General features: G+C 40.6%; 1 long non-coding RNA gene across 9 annotated transcripts in view; it reads right to left on the bottom strand.

The window, feature by feature from the left end:
• Nucleotides 1-19,634, bottom strand: part of LOC118154464 (uncharacterized) — a 924,399-nt gene that overhangs the window by 259,833 nt on the left and 644,932 nt on the right. For 8 of the 9 annotated variants that reach the window (XR_013536616.1, XR_013536615.1, XR_013536618.1 and 5 more), the window contains 6 exons: nt 14,940-15,049; nt 14,116-14,309; nt 10,629-10,682; nt 8,392-8,514; nt 7,943-8,079; nt 2,039-2,156 (listed from right to left, as the gene is read on the bottom strand). This is a non-coding gene — a long non-coding RNA (uncharacterized LOC118154464). The remainder of the gene's footprint in view (nt 1-2,038; nt 2,157-7,942; nt 8,080-8,391; nt 8,515-10,628; nt 10,683-14,115; nt 14,310-14,939; nt 15,050-19,634) is intronic. The other variant, XR_013536620.1, reaches the window with a different exon arrangement.

The raw sequence follows: 19,634 nt of genomic DNA, 5'->3' as shown, positions 1-19,634 counted from the left end.
ACAGATTGTCAGTGGAAGCCTGGTATAGGGATAAGATTGCTCACGTAGGATCCAGGGAGATGAGGTACTGTCTGATGTTCAGATAATTCAAGAAAATCGTTTCACTTTAGATTCACGATGCATTTAAGAGTAAGAATTATGTCTAGGGTGAATTCCAACCCAGCCATCCAGAATGAAGCTCCTAAGATGAGGTGGTGAACAGCAAGCACCAACATCTGAATGTACCCATCTGAGCACCATCTGAATGCAACCATCTGATATTCTAGGCCCACCCATCCTCTCTCCCACTGATGTGGACGATCCCTGAAAAATAGGCAAAGGTATATATGGGCTGAACCACTGATAGCAGTAATTGGACACACTCCTTACAATGATCTCCTACATCAAAGTCAAAGCACCCTGTTTTCAGTGCTCTTTTTTTCTGCAAAAGTAATGTGATACTTATCTTGCCCATGTGTTGTTTAACATTTTAATACATCTGCATTTGCATTAATATTACTTATGTATTTTAATATAAATAAGTTTGCTACATTCCATGTTTCATTCTACAGCTTGGCATTTCTAGTCAATACTACGCTTTTGTTTGTTTAGGATGTTAATGTGCTGATTTGCTTTTTAAGATGCTGATGTTCATCCTCAGCAAACTGACACAAGAACAGAAAATGAAACACCGCATATTCTCACTCATAGGTGGGTGATGAAAAATGAGAACACATGGACACAGAAAGGGGAGTACTAAACACTGGGGTCTATTGGGGGGAAAAGGGGAGGGCCAGTGGGAGGGGGAGATGGGGAGGGATAGCCTGGGGAGAAAAGCCAAATGTGGGTGAAGGGGAGAAGAAAAGAAAGCACACTGCCATGTGTGTACCTACGCAACTGTCTTGCATGCTCTGCTCATGTACCCCAAAACCTATAATCCAATAAAAAATTAAAAAAAAAAAAAAAAGATGCTGATGTTGACATATATATGCATGATCTATTTGGTTTGATTGCTGTGCATTATTCCATCCATTTGAGAGATATTCGGGTTACTTACTATTTTCCAATTACAAGCATTGTTCTGTAGACATCTTTATAACCTTACATTATTTCGCTTTTTAAATTGTTTTAGTTCTTTTTTGATACTAAGTATTCTCATATACCTGATCCCACTAATCATTTACTTGTGATTGGTGTTACAAATAGATATTGCCAACATAATGCTTTTTTTCAACTTTGATTAATGATTTTGTTACACTGAATTTTACAATTTTTGTGAGTCAAATTTATCCTAATTTCTCTTTGTAACTTTTGTATCTTATTTAAAAAATGTTTTCTATGCAAATATTATCAATAGATTCTTCTATATTTTCTAAAGGTTTGGAAGATTTACTTTTTTTTGGTTATAACTGCAATCCATCTGAAAATTTTGTTGCATCTAATTGCTTTTCTAATGTGAATATCCAGTGGAACCAATGCTACATATGACATAGTCCATCATTTCTGCACTAGTTTGTAGAGCTACCTCTGTTATATATCAAGGTCATATGTATAACTGGGTCTGCTCCTGGGATTTCTATTGTTGGTTTATTTATTCTAATATTTTAGAATCAATTTGACCAATCCAATAAAAAATTTTTTGAGGATTTTAGCAGTCATATAATTTATTTTATAAACCTAATTAGATAGGATTATCTATTTATACTGCTAATACTTCCCATTCAAACATAATACTTTTTCTTAATTTAGAATTTTTCTCTTGTTAGATTTGGGACTAAGGAACTCATTGGTAATTTGGGGTATAGAGGACACTTACAAGGGTTTATATTATTGTTATGATGGTCTTATAGCTAACAAACTTGCTAAGCTTCCTCATTAATCTTAATAGTTTGACTAGACTGTTTTGTATTTTTCTATATTAGAAAATCATATTGTTGGCCAGGTGTGGTGGTTCAAACCCATAATCCTAACATTTTGGGAAGTGAGAGCCCAGGAGTTTGAGACCAACCTAGACAACAAATTAAGACCCCATCACAACATACCAATTTTTAAACATTACCCAGGCATGATGGTGCACATATATAGTTCCAGCTATTCGGGAGGCTGAGGTGGGACGATTGTTCGAGCCTGGGAATTCAAAGCTGCATTGAGCCATGATCATGCCACTGTGCTCCCACCTGGGCAACAGAGAGACCTTGTGTCAAAAAACATATGCAGTATTACCAAATAATGTCAAATCTGCCATTTTAATATTAATATCTATTTCTTCTATTAATCTTATTGCATTATCTAGAACATCCAACACTATGATGATTAGTAGCGGTAATAGGGATCCTTGTCTTGTTTCTGATTTAGCAGTTGAAGCTTAAGAATTTTACTTGTTTTATAGTATTAATAGAAACCCCTTTAACCAAGTGAAAAAGTCCCTTTCCACTTCTAGTGAACTAAAAGATTTTATCATCAATAGTGTTGAATATTATATAATGACTTTTTTCTTTATCTATTGAGATTTTAATGTTCACCTTAATCTGGTAATTTAGTAATTACATCAATAAACATTCTAATATTACACCATTCTTTCATGCCTGGGTTAAACTCTACTTGTTTGTGATAAATTATTTTTGTGTGGTAGGCTCTTAATTGCTGCCTCAACTTCAGACCTTGTTATTGGTCTATTCAGGGTTCCCACTTCTTCCTGGTTTAGTCTTGGGAGGAGGCAAGTGTCCAGGAATTTATCCATTTCTTCCAGGCTTACTAGTTTATGTGCATAGAGTTGTTTGTGATAATCTCTGATGATGGTTTGAATTTCTGTGGAATCTGTGGTGATATCCCCTTTATCATTTTTTATTGCATCTATTTGATTATTCTCTTTTCTTTTTTATTAATCTGGCTAGTGGTCTATTTTGTTGATCTTTTTGAAAAACCAGCTCCTGGATTTATTGATTTTTTGAAGGGTTTTTTGTGTCTCTATCTCCCTCAGTTCTGCTCTGATCTCAGTTATTTCTTGTCTCCTGCTAGGTTTTGAGTTTTTTTGATCTTGCTTCTCTAGCTCTTTCAATTTTGATGATAGGGTGTCAGTTTTGGATCTCTCCTTGCTTCTCATGTGGGCATTTACTGCTATATATTTTCCTCTAGAGACTGCTTTAAATGTGTCCCAGAGATTCTGGTATGTTGTGTCTTTGTTCTCGTTGGTTTTGAAGAACATCTTTGTTTCTGCCTTCATTTCATTGTTTACCCAATCAACATTCAAGAGCCAGTTGTTCAGTTTTCATGAAGCTGTGCGGTTCTGAGTTCATTTCTGAATTCTGAGTTCTAACTTTATTGCACTGTGGTCTGAGAGACTGTTATGATTTCTGTTCTTTTGCATCTGCTGAGGAGTGATTTACTTCCAATTATGTGGTCAATTTTAGAGTAGGTGTGATGTGGTGCTGAGAAGAATATGTATTCTGTGGATTTGGGGTGGAGAGTTCTGTAAATGTCTATTAGGTTTACTTGTTCCAGGTCTGGGTTCAAGTCCTGGATATCCTTGTTTATTTTCTGTCTGGTTGATCTGTCTAATATTGACAATGGGGTGTTAAAGTCTCCCACTATTATTGTGTGGGAGTCTAAGTCTCTTTGTGAGTCATTAAGAACTTGCCTTATGTATCTGGGTGCTTCTGTTTTGGGTGTGTATATATTTAGGATCGTTAGCTCTTGTTGTTGCATTGATCCTTTTACCATTATGTAATGTCCTTCTTTGTCTCTTTTGATCTTTGTTGGTTTGAAGTCTATTTTATCGGAGATAAAACCGAAAATGCAAAAAAAAAATTATTGACAACTTTAAAGAACTTTGGTTTAGGCAGGTTTTATCTTATCTGTTGATATTTGTTATAATGGAAATTAAAGTCAGAACTTTTATGTTTATTTAGTTTCTGTATTTGACCTGTTAAAATATATTATTTTAGTTAAAATATATAAAGAAATCTAGCCTCACACCCAAATGTAGTTGGGACAAGACAAACCATTTTAATAGGTTTGGGATAATTTCAGATATGATTTTTAAATAATGTATCTAACCTTCACATTAATCTGTAAACATTTACAGTTACATATAATATGTAATATTGTTATATGTTCCACCAGCAAAAAGATTCGTGCCATTAAAGAGAGGGAAAAGGGTATTTGCAAGCTGGAAGAGAGTAGGAGAGAAGGACAAGCATGTATATGGCCACAGAGAGTGTCATCAACTAAGCAGAAAATATTGTTAATTCTGAGAAGAAACCATGAGCCTATGAGTTGAACCCAAACGGAACGGAACTATGTCCTGGGACAGCAAGAAGAGCCAGAGGGTAACTTCGAGCCTTGGCCTAAGGAATAACATGGTTCAAAAATGAGGAAATCAAAATCAGTCTCAGGTGCAGGAGGCAACTACAGGCACTCAGCAAATGCAAATACAGAGGTAGAGTGGAAGCAGGGGGTAAGAAGGAGAGAACCTTCCCCTCTAACACGACGGCCAGAGGCATGTCAGAGTCAAGGGCCTGCATTCTTAGATGCAAGTTGAATGCTGAATGTGTGGGAAGCACAGGAGGGAGTGGCAGGGAGGATGGTGAGTGACGGAACTACAGATAATACGGAGCCCAGAAACAGCCCTGGGCTACTGCAGGAGTAACAGAAGCAAGTGGGATTAGCAGGTGACATCATCCACCTGCACAGCTAGGTTCCCCCCTAGGCGAAGGACAGGGGCTGAGGCAGTGTGCATTCCATCTGTTACACATGCAGGCAATTCCTAAGTCAATAGATGATAAGAGAAAGCATCTATAATAAAATTTTCATTTGATAACTAAGAATAAGCTACAAGGTAAATTTGAGAGGGGAAAATCCAAGCATGTGTTGGTTGGACAAACTACTTCTTAATTTGTATTTGAATATTTGAAGCAGACCTACCACCCCTATTTGTAACTTTTACCAAAGTTCATAGTAATAGAGTAGAAAGATGGACACAGTGACAGTTATTAGTTTATCATCACCTTACAGGAAGTTACTAGTTTATCACCTTACAGGAAGTTACTAGTTTAGTTTATCACCTTACAGGAAGTTACTAGTTTATCACCTTACAGGAAGTTACTAGTTTATCACCTTACAGGAAGTTACTAGTTTATCACCTTACAGGAAGTTACTAGTTTATCACCTTACAGGAAGTTACTAGTTTATCACCTTACAGGAAGTTACTAGTTTATCACCTTACAGGAACTTCTTTACATTCAATATATCTTTTTATATAAATTAAGATACAATACACAGGCAATATATTTCTATCTCTTTGCTTCCTGAACTTGGCTGCATTTGTCGGGGAAACTAGATTTGGAAACTAGGACAATGGCCTGACTGGCTCTGGGCTGTCTCATTTCCACAGGAGTGATCTGGTGGAGCATCCAGAATTAGAAGACTGGGACTCTCATACTCACTCTGCCTTATCAAGCAATGAGGCTTTGGTTGACTCTTGGACCATTCCTGAGGCTCCACTTACACTTTGAGAAATGGAATGGCTGTTGACATCTCCCAGCAAAAAATAAATGTTAATAACCTGCTATGAAAATTCTCACGAATTCTGTAAGTATAGCCAATATTCTTAATAGTGGTCAAGGAGATATAAACATCTTTCCTGAAGTCTTAGAGCTCATGCACAATTCTAAAAGAAACACGTACTTCAGATTGTCCCAAGCTCTGGTGTCTCCATTCTTGCAATTTGTCTGCCATCCAAATACACCCTCTAAGAAAAATAACCCTATATCACCTAAATTCACAATGATCAGCAAAAGGGAAAAATATGCTGCTGAAGCCAATTGCTGAATAGCAGAATTAAGTCCAAGCGGATGTCACGTTGAGCGGGAATAGAATGTTCAAACTTGAAGGTTCAAAAAGAGGTTAGATAATTGGGAAGCCATAAGGGCAGGGAAGAAGAGTGTAAAGGCTGGAACGAGTTTGATGAAGAATGGCTGGATTTTTTACCTCATTTCACCACAGACTTAAACAGCTGAGGTGTGTTTGCAAATTCTGTCTTAGCTGAGTCTCAGGATATGAGACCTGTTTTATCATTATTTCTGTTCTATCAGGATTTTACTGTTTAAGTTCTCAAGAAAAACAATTCATCTAAGGGTTGTTAGGAAAACATGCTGTATAAAGCCATTTCGTTCTTTCTTTCCCTCCCTCCCTCCCTCCCTCCCTCCCTCCTCTCTCTCTCTCTCTCTCTCTCTCTCTCTCTCTCTCTCTCTCTCTTTCTTTCTTTCTTTCTTTCTTTCTTTCTTTTTTCTTTCTTGGAGAAATATAGTATCACTATGTTGCCCAGGCTGGTCTGGCGATGCTCCTGTTTTGGCCTCATAAAGTGTGAGTATACAGGCATGAGGCACCACTCCCAACCAAAAGAAAAATTTTTTTAAAAAGAAGTTATGCATCATTTCTGAATAAGAATCATGGTCTTCAAGGGGTCTGACCCTCCAGATGCTGGAGTAGAGGTCTAGTTAGAAGCACAGGAGGAGCAGGGTGGGATGAGAAAAGTGGATGAAAGAATGGCACTGTGCTCTAGGTTGGATTAAACACTTTGAATTTGGAGCTCTTTTTAAACTGTCCACATCCAACCCTTACTACGAAAGATCTAATTATAATGCCAGGGACAGATTCAGGTAAAGGAGGGAACCATGCCAATCTATGGGGTACAAAGTCATACTTCTGGTTTCAACCCAGGCTAATAACTTAAAAAAACAGTCTCCAGGCTGCCCATGAGAAACTCAGGAGGAGCTTTTCAAAATCACAAGTTCATGGGAACACTCTATCCTACACTTACTCTGGACCTCTACTGATAAATCTGTGAATCAACTGAGATACTACCGAGTGAAAGTAAAAGAAGACACATTGCATAATGGTTTATATAAGAAAGTGATTTACAGCCAGACTTGGTGGCTCATGCCTATAATCCCAGCACTTTGGGAGGCCTAGATGGGCAGATCACCTAAGGTCTGGCATTCAAGACCATCTTGGCCAACATGGTGAAACCTCAGGCATGGTGTTGGGTGCCTGTAATCTCAGCTAATTGGAAGGCTGAAGCAGGAGAATGGCTTGAACTTAGGAGGCAGAGGTTGCAGTGAACCAAGTCTGCACCATTGCACTACAGCCTGGGCAACAAGAATAAAACTCCACCTCAAAAAAATAAAAATAAGGTGATTTACTAGCACATCCAGAAAAGCATTTCAGTACTGGCTGGTGAAACAACTCAGCAGGACTGCCAAGGACCCAGGTACTTTCCTCCCCACCATCTTCGGGTGCTGGATTCTGTCCTCAGACTTGTTCCCTCATGGTTGCTGGATGGTTGCTGCGGTTCGCATCTTTATCAGCATGCCCACAGCAGAAGAAACAGTCCCTTCCCTAGCACTTAGTCACCCTGTTTGATTCACCTTCGCTTCCCCTTGACCGGAATTGCATCATAGTCCATTCCTTAAAATAAAAAAATTTTCATGGTGGCGCGTGCCTGTTATCCTAGCTACTCGGGAGGCTGAGGCAGGAGAATTGCCTGAACCCAGGAGGCGGAGATTGCGGTGAGCCGAGATCACGCCATTGCACTCCAGCCTGGGTAACAAGGGCGAAACTCCATCTCAAAAAAAAAATAAATAAATAAAAAATAAAAAAAATAAAAAAAATTTTAAAAGTCCTGGTTAAAGAGATTGACTTAACACAATTTGTCACTGATTAAGTTTCTCTACACTGGATTTGGGGAGAATCTAGTCACCTAAAGCATGTAGCCACCTTGCTGCCAAGGAGCAGTGTGGGGAAATAACAGTTAGACAGGCCCTGGAACCTGCATTTGTTAAAGACAGCCTGGTAAATTTTAGGCAGCCAGTCTAACACAGGTCTATAGAAAAGCAGTTTCTTAAGTTTCTCAATTCCATTAGGTTATATTTCACCATGCAACTAAACATCTAATAGCACAGACTTGCAGTGTGGTTCTTCACCCGACTTCTGCATAGCACCCCAGCACATTGTCTCTTGGGAGAATCAGGGGAATCATCATTTTCCTGCTCACGGTGACTAATGCCTCCAGTGAAATCAACAGAATCCCATCAAACAATGCTGCAAGCAGAGAACCGGAAATGTAGGTTAGGTGTACGAACTTCATTATTACCCTAGAAAACTCTTTTGTCACTCCCCAAAATATTGGGATTTGGAGGATGACATCACAAGACAATTGGAAGTTCTTACTGGTATGTCAGGAGCAGAAATGAGCAGAATACAAAGGTTCATCTGATTCTGATACAGTTTGAACATCTATCCCTGCCCAGATCTCACACTGAAATCTCACCTCCCCAGTGTTGGAGGAGGGGTCCGATAGTAGGTGCTTGGGTGAGCTGTTAGGAGATCTCATAATGTACAAGTGAATCTTACCTCTCTCTGCTTCTTGCTCCTGCCTTTGCGATGTGAGGCGCCTGCTTCCCCTTCCCCTTCTGCCATGATTGGAAACTTCCTGAGGCCTTCCCAGAAGCTGAGCAGATGCCAGCACCATACTTCCTGTACAGCCAGCAGAACCATGAACGAGTTAAACCTCTTTTATTTATATATTACCCAGTATCAGCTATTTCTTTACAACGCAAGAATGGCCTGATACAGTTTCAAAGGCATGAGGTCATTTGGGAGATTATAGATATACATAGTAGACCCTCATTCACAGATTCTGTATTTGCCAGCTCTCCTACTTGATGATATTTATTAGGAACCCTAGAATTAATACTTCGGCACATTTGCAGTATTTTGCATATATTATCAGAGTGGCAATAAAATTTGAGTCACCTGACACACATGTTCCCTACTAAGTTGGAGCAAGGCAATCCTCTATCTTCTTGTTTCAGCTCTCACACTGTAAGTGAGAGTTCTTTCCATCATGTATTTCAGTGGTTTCCACATTTTTGTGCCTTTTGTTGGCTATCTCATTGTTTTAAGTGCCCCTCCTGGCACCGTGTTAAAGTGCGGGCTAGGGTGCCTAGCATAGGAAGGCAGCCATGTAGGCACCTCATGGGGAAAATATGTACACTAGATAGGAAGTATCCAGCTATGAGATACAGTGCTGATGTTTGTAAATTCAATGCTAATGGATCAACAATACATATTAGACAAGGTGTTTTTAAACAGAAACATACATAAAACACGGTGCAGTGATATACAGGTGCATCTATGCACTGGTCTGTTGATGAAGATACTGTGACTAAAGCTTGAAGGAACATCCCCTAAAAGCAATGGTTCTATATTCACCAATTCAGTATTTCCTGGTGACTTTATAGAACATAACTACCAGAAGTCATGAGGAATCGTGTGTGTGTGTGTGTGTGTGTGTGTGTGTGTAAAATCTCTTCAACAGTTTTTTTAGATAGTATAATAATTATCTTTTATGTTTCCCCTGGTGAGGTTCAGATCACCCCAAAGTATGCTGCTTTGCCATGCTGATTATTTTGGGCTGACTGCATATAAGAAATAGCAGATGCAGAAAGGGCTCTCTAACCTTCCCTTTTCTACCTAAAAGGAGGTCATAAACTTTCGCACAAGTAAAGTTGCCCCTCCCACACCAGAAAAAGAAGAACATTCTTGCTAAGAGAGTAGCTTCCCCGTTGTCACTTAGGGGTGGAAAGCTGAGGTTCCCCTTTAGAGTCAGTGCTGGGAAGTCCCTGTGAATCAGCCTTAGGTTCCCTGCACCCACAACCTATTCTCCTGCCTCAAAAGGAAGCTTTTTTCCCTCCCCCACATCCCTCAGCACCTCCACACTATCAGGAATATACAGCTTGTTGTTCACCAGTGTCCAGAATTTAATATATAAGGAATCGACAGTATGAGTGCTGGGCTACTTAAAGAACAAAAAGACAGCACCAAGTTAAACAACCCAAGATAATATCTGGAGGAATAAAAGGAAGTCCTTGCAGATATCAGAACTTGGGAGCAAAGGTTAGGAGCTTCGTGCTGCTTAGGCTCAGACCTCCAATGAAGAAACACCTCTAGGCTGCTGCTCAAACTTCTAGAAGGATACAATAAGGCTGTTCTGTGAGTCGAGAATGAAATGAGGGGCAGGAAACAGCTGCCATAGTTGGAGTGATGCTGAAAGGGACAGGAGGCAAACAGGCAAGAGTGGGTGGCACATCCTTCCTCCTTTAGCCTCACTCTCTCTATTGTCCACTATTTGCAGAGCCTATCACAAGGGCTAACATGGGCAGCTGCCAAAGCAGAAGTGTGGTTTCAGAGTCTCCCTCTCAATCCCACAGAAGGCGTTTTGGAAGCGGGAAGCCAATATGCACACGACTGGCATTGCATTCGCCTCTTTCCCCTCCAGTTAAGTGCCTAGGGGAATGATGATTTTAATTAGCATTTACTCAAGAAGCATCGGGGATAAGTAATTTATATACGCTCTGCTCTGACCGTATTTAGTACTGGTTGTTTCAAAAACTAGAGGAAGAGCTAATACAAACACCATTTTAAGAAACAAAACCATGTTGGTTTAATGATTATTCTCAGGCAGTCAGTTCTAAATTATTATCTCTTCATTCACTCAGAAACACAGTATACTCATTCAGGGTCTTTATATTAGTTTATAGATCACTGGAAAAAATCAAACAGACATAGGAAAATAACAGTGTATTTACCTTTTCCCCTGTATGTCTCACCCAGCCTGTAAAAAGAAGGTACACAATTCTAACCTGAAACATAAGAAAATAGAACAAGGACACAGCATATTTCAGAGAATTCTAGTAATACGTATATTTATCAAAAATGTTAAACACTGTTTCTTTGTGAGAGCTTGAAATCTTTTTGTCAATGAGAAAGTGAGTACTTTCTAATAAGTAAAAATATTGACAAGAGCTCTTGTCCTGTTAGGCTGTTAAAAACACACTTGGAAATAAGCTAAGAAATTTGTTTCTAAAGCATATAATCTTTATTGGCAGTAACTAAAAGATTGGTTATGTTTTGTCAGCAATTGAGACAAAATTTGAGTCTGAAGTCAATAGAGGATTTCATTTTCCAACTCTACTGCTTACTTATCAGCTTTCACAGAGGAAATTTGCAAAATAATACTGAATACATTGCTGCACATCAGCAATGTGCAAGTTCTTTGTGATTGGGATGCTTACGCTCCTCTTTAAAGTATCCATAAAGATCACCTTTTAAAGGGCCTACAATAGAAGCAAGATTCAAATAACTAAAAGAGGAAATAACTGGACTGTGTCTTTTTACCCTATGAATTGATTTCCTACTCATATTTATCACAATGGAATGAAAAAAAGGAACCCTAAATATTAGCAGAAAAAGGGAGAGAGGAAAGAAAACTAATTTATCAGCCTCTTTAGCACTGTTGAGGCGTGCATTCATTTTTCTGAAATAATAAACTAGAAGAAGCAAAGATGGTTACTTGTAACCCATCCATCCCCATCCCCAGATTCAGATTCCACTCCACCATAAAAACTCTTAAATGATTTGGGAGATTCCATCTTTTCATACACACACACACACACACACATACACACACAGAGCAGAGGCAAATTATATTGCACTGGAGGTGATTCCCTGCCCTCCAGGGCTGGATGGTAAAGAAGTTTTATTTATTTTACTTTATTTTACTTGTTTTATTTTGAGACAGAGTCTTGCTCTGTTACCCAGGCTTGCAATCATGGCTCACTGCTACCTCAACATCCTGGGCTCAAGCGATCCTCCCACCTCTGCCTCCCAAGTATCTGGTACTACAGGCACACACCACCATGTCCAGCTAATATTTAAATGTTTTTGTAGAGACTTGGTCTCATTATGTTGCCTAGCCTGCTCTAAAACTCCTGAGCTCAGGAGATCCTCCCACCTCAGCCTCCCAAATTGCTGGGATGACACAGCTGGCCAGTGAAGAAGTTTTATCCACGAACACCCGAAAGGAACAGCTGAAATGAAGAGGCTCTCAGCCAACAGAATGGGGTTTGATAATTGGCTCTGACTCAATCTTTCTCATGTAGAGCATTAGGTCTTTCTTCACTCTTGGATTACATAGAGTGTGTTATATGTGACGGGGAAGTTAGTTCCTGCCTCTATATTGATGATAATTCAATTAAAACTCTGGTGAATCAACAAACACCAAGTAAGCAAAATATAAATCTATCCTGAAGGTGAAATAGGGAAGCATGTTGTCTAGTGAAAATGTCATCCATCGTAACAAAAGAGGTGGAAGGACAAAGCAGTATTAGACCTATGAAAGGTTACGGGAATTTTCTTGTCTTTCTTCTGTACTATTCTAATTCTCCCTCAATGTCTTTCTAGCCTCATTCTTGAAAACAGCCATTCTAGGAACCTAAAGTTAGGTTGAAAAGGAAGAGCAAAGCCTAGTGGGTGGATTGGAAGGAGCCTATACTCTTTTTCCCAAAGTTCATTTGCAGTTAGTTTCTAGCAAGGCCAAATAGATAAGATTCCTCTGGATTCTGCAGGAAGACTATTTCTTTTCTGTTATCTGTGGTGGAGTATGTTATTGGGTTGTGTGGACCTGTTTTGCCAAGGGCTCCTACCACCAGAGCTATCTGAAACCATCAGACTCTTCTTGCCTCCATGAGATAACTCATTGCTATGAACCAGCCATCAAAGTCATTCTGGTTTCCGGGGCAGAAGGCAAATGGACTGTTAGCACATGGAGTGAGAATGAAGCATGAAGTACAGTTCCAATGATCATGTATCCGTTCCAGAGGCCAGGAGGGAACAGTCGTTCTCAGATATGGGCTACACAGTGCAGGGTGCAATCTCTTTTAAATATTTAAATATATGGTATGTGATCCTCCATCTGTGCTCTTTCCCTGGGTCTCCTAAATGTTACCGATGGGTTTGGGAAAGTGCTTCGTAATTTTTAGTTGGACTGACAGTAATTAACTCTGAATCACAATTAGTCATAGTCCCCAAATTGCTTGTAAATCCATAATTTAAAAACATATGTTTTTAGTAATTATCTAAGATATACATGCAAATAAGATATCAGTGTTTAGATGGAAAGCACATCTAAATGGTTGAGGCAGACAATGTCAATATTACTTATCTCCAGTTGACTGTTTTCAACTCAACCTCAACCTGGTAAGATACATTTTTGCCAGGATTGTGTTATCTAATGATGATGGTTGTGCTGCTACTGCTGATGATGATTTTAAAACTGCTAATATTTACTAGGAATTTATGCAAGGTAACCATCCTTATAACCACCCTCGAATATTGATACTATTTATCTCTATTTTATAAAAGATGAAACATAAGCACAGAGAGGTAAAGTAACTCACCCAAAACCACACAGAAATTGCAGGCCAGGCTTCAACTGCAAGTAGTTTTACTACAGAACATGGACTCTTAACTACTATGCTGTCAAGTAACTCCCCAAGGAACAGTCCATTTAAAAGCATCTGATGAGTTCTGAAATGTGACTCTAGACTACATCACCCTAAGCTCAGTGGGGATATATGGTCACACTAGAAAATAAATTTTAGCGACCTAAGTCCTAGCAGTGACTATCTAGATAATGTTTGAAAACATTTATCTAATGATGAAGTCATTCTATCATGATTAGGTCAGGAATTTTATCCCATGAGGAAGAAAATGTAAGGAAATACGGGATATTATATAATCAGTGTGGTAAATAAAAATAAAGAACTTACTGGGGGTGGGGACCCCAGTTTTATAAAGGTAAACGGAACCAACTGGGCAAAGTTATTTTTTATTGTTCTTAACTAGAGGCTGTGAACTAAGCATAGCGTCAGAATCGTCTTATCCCAGTTCTCGTACACAAGAAACTGACACAGAAACAGAAAAGGGGATGGTGTTGGCAAGTAATGACTGAAAAATCAAGCCAACATTGAGAATCAGCTCCCAGTTTTATGCTCCCCTTGGCATCTGGAAGGAGAGCGAAGATGAATGTCTAGAGTGCTATTAACACAGTCTCAGGTTTCCACCTGTGTCTGTCGCTGCTCCTCTGACATGACCTGGGCAAGTTACTTCAATTCCGTAGCATGGTGAGGATCTTTATACCTAACCCATTATCGTTTCATGATTCAACGAGTGAAATAATGAGTAAAAAGTGCTGAACACAGAGCGTGGTGCAGAGCAGAAACTCAGTAACCTTACCTAAAAGCCTTGGGGCGGTTCTTGACTCTTCCCTTTCATACACTACATGGGCTTCCTCAGACGATCCTTGGGCTCTGCCTTCAACATACAACCAGATTCCACCCTCGCTCACATTCATGGCCAACTGGTCCAAGCCACAGGCATCTCTTATGTGGCGATCACAATAGCCTTCTAACGTGTCTTGCTTCTTCCTCCTGTTTTTTACAATTTTCAGAGCAGTAAGCATATTCTGCTAAAATAGCCTTTTTTGAATTTTCATTAAACTAAACTCACTCTTGTTAAAAGAAAACCTTAGACAAATTAAATTTAAAATACTTTAATTGAACAAATGACAATTCCCAAGTTGGACAGCCCCCAAACCAGAATAAGTTCAGGCAGAGCCTGGAGCTGTGCACAGTCAAATAAAATTTATGGACAGAAAAAGGAGAATGACATACTGAGAACCGAAGTGAGATACAGAAACAGCTGGATTGGTTACAGTTCAGTGTTTGCCTTCTTTGAACCCCATTTGAACAGCTGGCCACCTGTGATTGGCAGAAACTCAGTGATTGACACGAGAGTAGGTTATAGTCTGTTTACACATCCAGTTAGTTTATAGCTCACTGTGTAAGAAGAGACCTTCAGGCTGAACTTAAAATATGTAAGAAGGCAGCTTTAGGTTCAGCTTAATTTAACACTCTGCTGCTCGAGACTCTCCAGTAGTTTACCATCTCATCTAGAAAAAATGTAAATACTATGAAGATTTACAGCATCTGCGCCCCCCATCATCACCCTTTTCTCTCTGGTTGTAACATTCTCCAAAGAAGCAAGTAGGATCAACTCACATGGACATCAGGAAGAAGTCTGCAGGACCTGCGCAGTGAAGACAAGAGTTTCTGTTTCAGGAAATCCTTCTCCTTATGGATCTCGAGAAGACAGGGATTTGCTTGACATGCTGAATTGAAAAAGACGCATCAAGTTATCTCTGAGCTCTTCAACCCATCCATCTCTTCCAAACCACAGGATGAAGTTGCTTTCTGAAGTTTTCTTACCTGCCTGAAGTCCAGACTCACCAAAGAAGGAAACAACTACTTCAGAGAAATCGACAATGACTGTAATAGCAGCTATATATTTTTTTTTGTTCAATCTAACTCATTATGTAAATTTCCATTTCTCGAAGAACTGAAATCCCCAAGTCTGGACTGCCTCTCTGGCCTCAGGGGTTAGTGACAGGAGCATGCAGACCCACCCTGTGCTTGTACTACCCCTACTATTCAGGATGAGTCCCTGACACCTCTGGGATGACACATCACCCCTGCTACACCCTGCCCAGATGCACCGCACCACCTACATGCGGCACTGTCAGGCATAACCATGAGCCCTCAGAATAATGACATCAGTTCTGGTGTGTAAATGAGACAACTGCCTATTCCATCCCACAATGTGGAAGTTGAGTCAATGCAGTCCTTTGAAACTACAGCCTGTCTTTTAATCAATGTCTGTGTCCAAGGTGAGACAGCTACCCTTTACTGCCAGATGGCATGTGACCTTTTGCCTTATAAACAAGGCTCATTTGCAACAACTAACTCTTAGTCATTACCTAAAATTTCCATGTCATAATAGAAGGCGCATCCCTGAGAGGTCAGCGGAATGATGGAAGGCAAATCCTGCCTAAAGCCAGCATGGTGCCTTGCAGAAAAGAGGCATAGCTGCCTGGGCTCCCCTAACCAAGTCAGGTGCTATTCCCCTTTCTCAAACAGGCTCGCAATTACTGTGGTTCTCTGGGCTTCATGGCTAGCCAGCACACCACGACAGCACAATACCGTGTTCTCACTCTCCACGCAACTAGCTATTTATAACTGCAGGATGCCAGGCTTGCATAGAGCAGTATGACACTTCCAGAAAGTCGCGCTGCTATTTTAGCAATCTCCTAACGAGGAGCACCAACAGACACAGCCTGTCCTTGTCAGGCAGAAGGAGTGAAAGTGTTCAGGAAGAGGAAGACTGCAATTTGTGCTTGTGTGTGTGTTTTATTTTTTTAACCTGGGATGCCATTTAGCAATCTTAAAGGGACTCTCCTTCTCAGCCACCTCCCCCCACCCCCCAGCTGTCTTGATTAGTGGCTTTGCGTATGCTGGTCAGATCTGGGGATTAATGATGGCTAATTTGCCCGAGGTTGGTGCAGCCCAGGCAGCAGACTTTGCACAACCAGCTTTTGCTGCCATATGGGCGGAAGCAGCTGTTTCAATTACTTTCTGTGCCCAGATGTGTCAGACGAGCCACAGTCCTCTGCGGGGTACATCAGCCGCACGGCAGCTAATTGCTACAATCGTGTGTGGAAGCGTGGTGCTGGGTACCGTGAAAGGGGGTTTTGGGGACAGCCAAGTGCCAGCTGTCGTCATGGCTCACAACGCCAGCAAGCTGAGAGGCTGAGGCTAGATTTCAGTCTTCACTTGCTGGCCCGGTTCTATGGTACCTGGTCTGGCTGTGCCTTTGTGAGGTACACAGGATGGCGGCACAGAGGCAGGTAATTTAACACCCTGGGCTGGGGGATGCTTACCTCTCTGTGTTGGGAGCAGATGGAATTTGGGGCCCATGCTCTTTGGATACCAAAGACACCAAAATTACATGATTTCAATTAACATGCAATTCAGGCTGGCCATTTGAATCTGAAGCTTCCAGGCACATTTTTAAAGGTTATCATCCAGCCTACTCAAGCCCAGAGGGTGATCAATGAATCAATGTGTGTATTATGTTTTCTTGTGTATCACTGAGCCAAGAGGGTAAGGGAATGAAAGGTCAGCTGCCACCCATTCCCCTCTGCACTGTTCTGGGTCCTTTGGGAAAAAAATAAACAGAAATATACAGAATAAAATTTATTTAAGGAAAGAAAGAAATGGAAACGAATATTAAGCAACGATGTCATCTTTCCTTTGTTGGGAGTAGGAGTGGTGATGGGAAAACCTGGGGTACATAGGAAGCTGTTATCATCATCATAATACATCTATTTAGGAAAAGAACAAACATTTGTTTTGTGCTAATTCTATGGTAATCAGGGTGATTGTACTGTACATAGCTACTGGTCGTTGCCATGGTTATTCCAAGCAGTTTGTGGTTATTAATGGTCTAGAATAATCCACAGTACTCAGTTTGAGACCTTTCATCAGAAACATGAGTACTAATTTCAGTCTGACATCCCCACATTTTTGGAGCCCAAAATAAGTTTCCTTTCTCTTAGCTTTGTATCTTATGTGACATCTAATCTGTGTTGTGAAATGCTCCCTTTTTCACATTACTTCTCCTCAAAGACACCTTAAAAAAAAAAAAAAAAACATTAGCCAGGTGCAGTGGCTCATGCCTGTAATCCCAGCATTTTGGGAGGCTGAGGTGGGTAGATCACCTGAGGCCAGGAGTTCGAGGTCAGCCTGGTCCAACATGATGAAACCCCATCTCTACTAAAAATACAATAATTAGCTGGGTGCGGTGGTGCATGCCAGTGAGCCGAAATTGTGCCACTGCACTCCAGCCTGGGTGGCAGAGTGAGATTCCATCTCAAAACCAAACAAACAAAAAAACACCTTTTGACTACAGGTCTATAGTATAATGAACAGAGCTCAGGGTTTTTCAACTGATCTATTGATGAATACGTATTAATGCAACCTAGCTGAAAACTGTATTGAGAGAATAGACATGCAGTCAGTGTTTAGGAACTCCTCTTTCATAGGCAGGCCATGCATGGAGGCTGTCAACAGTTACTGCTCATTTCCCTTCTGAAGCTGGTCACTCTAAAGTAAATCACAATACATTAGCTTTGTTGTTGTTGTTATTATTAGTGAATGTGGTAGTGCTGTGTGTTTCTGTGTGTTTAAGAAGATTATCATCTAGAACTATGTTTCTGAAGAAAAACAATTTTTAGAGACTGAGTACCAATGTGCATTATTTGAGATATTTGTGATCCTGAGCACCAGACCAACTGGATCAGCTCTTCCTAAAATCAGAAAGCTGGCATGAGTTTCACCTATTGAGATATAACAAACGACCCCCAAATTAAGTGGCATAAAACCACACAGACTTTCTACTCCCCATGCTTTTGTGGTTGGCCTGGACAGTTCCACTGTACATCCCATTCACAGGGAGGCTTCGTTTGGGCACCTGAGCTGGGTTGGGCTGGAGGTTCTCCAGGCAGGCCTCTGTACCCAGGTTGGTGCTCACTGTCAGTAGGAGGCTTGCTGCCCTGCCCTTGCCTCTCCCTCTAGGGGTTATATCCTCCTATAGGGCCTCTGGACATGCCCTGTCTCTAGCAGAGGAGCTCAGTCACCCTTGTAGGCAACTGAATTCCAAGACAGCAAAGTCGGAATCTTCCAAACTCATGGTCTAGGCCTGGAGCTGCCACAGGCCGTATGGTCATAGCTTCAGAGGGTCAACCTCAGGATGGCGGCATGACAACCCACCTCTGCCCCGAAGAGGGGCTGCATGCACAGAAAGTCCAGGAGAGGACCCTGGTGAAAGTTTAGAGGCCCCATGGTGTGAGTTTGAGGGTGTGCAGACATGGAATAAAAAGACTGTATCTGAAATAAGTAAATCAGTTGGAATGCCTTTATATTAATTTCATACAACCTTTTTATATGAAAGAGAAACAAAAATACCTTTAATTCAATAGTATGGTCCTCTGTTTTATTAAGATAGAGAATATTGAAAAAACCAAACAAGTTTTCTTCTTTTTTTTTTTTTTTTTTTTTTTAATTTTTTATTGGATTATAGGTTTTGGGGTACATGAGCAGAGCATGCAAGACAGTTGCGTAGGTACACACATGGCAGTGTGCTTTGCTTTTCTTCTCCCCTTCACCCACATTTGGCATTTCTCCCCAGGCTATCCCTCCCCACCTCCCCCTCCCACTGGCCCTCCCCTTTTCCCCCCAATAGACCCCAGTGTTTAGTACTCCCCTTTCTGTGTCCATGTGTTCTCATTTTTCATCACCCACCTATGAGTGAGAATATGCGGTGTTTCATTTTCTGTTCTTGTGTCAGTTTGCTGAGGATGATGTTTTCCAGATTCATCCATGTCCCTACAAACGACACGAACTCATCATTTCTGATTGCTGCATAATATTCCATGGTGTATATGTGCCACATTTTTCCAATCCAGTCTATTATCAATGGGCATTTGGGTTGATTCCAGGTCTTTGCTATTGTAAACAGTGCTGCAATGAACATTCGTGTACATGTGTCCTTATAGTAGAACGATTTATAGTCTTTTGGATATATACCCAGTAATGGGATTGCTGGGTCAAATGGAATTTCTATTTCTAAGGCCTTGAGGAATCGCCACACTGTCTTCCACAATGGTTGAACTAATTTACACTCCCACCAACAGTGTAAAAGTGTTCCTTTTTCTCCACATCCTCTCCAGCATCTGTTGTCTCCAGATTTTTTAATGATCGCCATTCTAACTGGCGTGAGATGGTATCTCAATGTGGTTTTGATTTGCATCTCTCTGATGACCAGTGACGATGAGCATTTTTTCATATGATTGTTGGCCT

This window comes from Callithrix jacchus, chromosome 6 (assembly GCF_049354715.1).
Source record: "Callithrix jacchus isolate 240 chromosome 6, calJac240_pri, whole genome shotgun sequence".
Lineage (NCBI taxonomy): Eukaryota > Metazoa > Chordata > Mammalia > Primates > Cebidae > Callithrix > Callithrix jacchus.
This window is presented reverse-complemented; position numbering and strand designations above follow the sequence as displayed.